This window comes from Centroberyx gerrardi, chromosome 4 (assembly GCF_048128805.1).
Source record: "Centroberyx gerrardi isolate f3 chromosome 4, fCenGer3.hap1.cur.20231027, whole genome shotgun sequence".
Classification (NCBI taxonomy): Eukaryota; Metazoa; Chordata; class Actinopteri; order Beryciformes; family Berycidae; genus Centroberyx; species Centroberyx gerrardi.
In genome coordinates, this window is record NC_136000.1 from 27,554,612 (window position 1) to 27,556,747 (window position 2,136).

Consider the following 2,136-nt stretch of genomic DNA (forward strand, 5'->3'; position numbering starts at 1 on the left):
ATGGGAAAGAGAGGAGGAGGAGGGGGGTGGGGGGTGGTTGATTTTTAAGCAGTAATATAACAAGGAGTATTACTTAAAAAAAAGAGTCGATGCATTATATAAGTTGATGTGCAATGTGTGTGCTTTCGAAAACGGGTTAGCGGCGAGATGCGTTTCTTTGAGGACGGGACCCCGGGATGGACTTGGTCAGTCATTTTTATTCTGCCGTTTGAGCCATGTCATGACGCGGTGATGTCATGACGGCGCTGATGATGTCACACGGTCGTCCTCACCCGCAGCGGCGGCGACGATGAATGCTGTTGGATGTAGTTATGCAGATAACTTTTATGGTGAATTCAAACAATAAAGATGAATTACAATTCCGTGGTCTCTCTTTTTGCTTGGGTGTGTGAACGTGTGTGTATGTGGTTGTGATTTTCAGATGGAGTGTATGTATCTTTACATTATATTTGTGCCATAACAAATATAAACACATTGATGTATTATCCATATTATCCAATTAGTGAACTTTTCATTTGCTGTGGTTTTCCACCACTAGAGGGAGGCAGACACATATATTTCTCCCTCGTCTCCACTTCTTCACTGGTGGTTAGGCCTACAGTGTCAGATTATAGCTGATATTGATTTTACATTTTTCACTTCCGCTTCTAAAAATACGTATTGAAAGTAATCCATAGCAGCTGTTGTCTATCCTCATTTCTGCTGTTTCTGCTGGCAGCCAGGTGCAAAAGCAACAACACACATTCTGTTTTCAGGTAAGACAGTGGCATCATGAATAAAACATGACATCTCAGTCTTGTAAACTGCAGCAGAACACAGACATGCGTCCCTGTACTGACTTTTGCTTGTGAAGCCGCTTGATTTTGACCTGAGGAGATAATAAAACATAATTTCTGAGATCAACCTTTTTTGGAAAAACTTCAATCTAGGTAATTTAGGTTTTTATTGCACTTAAAATGAAGCCAAAGACAAGTTTCCAGGGCTTTTGGGGGGCAATACACTTCTCTTCTCTTCTCTTCTCTTCTCTTCTCTTCTCTTCTCTTCTCTCCTTCTCTTCTCTTCTCTTGTCTTCTCTCCTCTCCTCTCTTCTCCTCTCCTCTCCTCTCCTCTGGATTTATTAGCAAAACCCCACTGTCGCTCACCCTGAATGATACAGTCAGGGGGGGCGAAGGGCCTCTTTGCAGAGTGTGAAATGAAGCTCAACATGATGTAAAGGGCTTTCTCAGGCTTTGCCGCCGCGCTGTGCAAACAGGGAGCAGCTTGCCTTTGTGCTTGCTCAGGTGCCTTGTGTTTGCGATATTCTTCATCCTGTCTTGGCTTTGGTTGACTTGTCTGCTCTGCTAATCCCTGCGCTCTCATGCAGGGGCTTGATGTTATACTCAGCTAAAAGCCGCCGGATTCGCCCAGAACAGCATCTTTAGGCCAGCAGTTTCCCCAGCAGCAGTGTGTGTGTGTGTTTGTGTGTGCATGCATGTGTGTGTGCGTGTCTTATTGGACAATGCTGTCTCAGCTCCATGCCATCGGCCTGTGTGGTTTGGTCCAGTGTAATGAGAGATATTTAATGGCTCTACACACTTATCTCTCTCTTTCTCTTTCTCTCTCTCTGTGTGTGTGTGTGTGCGCTTAATTTCTCTTGCCAGTAATTAATGGCTAATCTCCCTAAGTCAAACAAATGGGAATTAAAAGAGCGGGCTACTCAGCCGAAGATCAGAGCATGATTTCAGGGCTTACACCGCTCGGAGGAATTAGATAGACACACACACACACACATGCACACACACACACACACACACACACACACTGTGCACCACGCTATTCAATTCGACGAGCGAACTGGGAGTACGCACAACAACAACAACAACCCCCGATGCTTGTTCAGCGTTGTCCGAGTCACGCCTGTGTCAAGCCCAGCTTTCGTTTCTCCAGTGCCGCGGCTGCCATTATCTAATATGAGGGAGAGAGACAAATAGAGAGGAGGGGGGAGGGGAGGGGGGTCATAAGAGAAAGAGAGCAAGAGCGATAGAGAGCAGGAGAAAGAGAGAGAGAGAGAGACAGAAAGGAAGAGAGAGGGGGACTGTTTAGCCAGTGTTAATTAAGTTTGGACAGGCTCTCCAGGGAACCATTATGAAAGTCTTA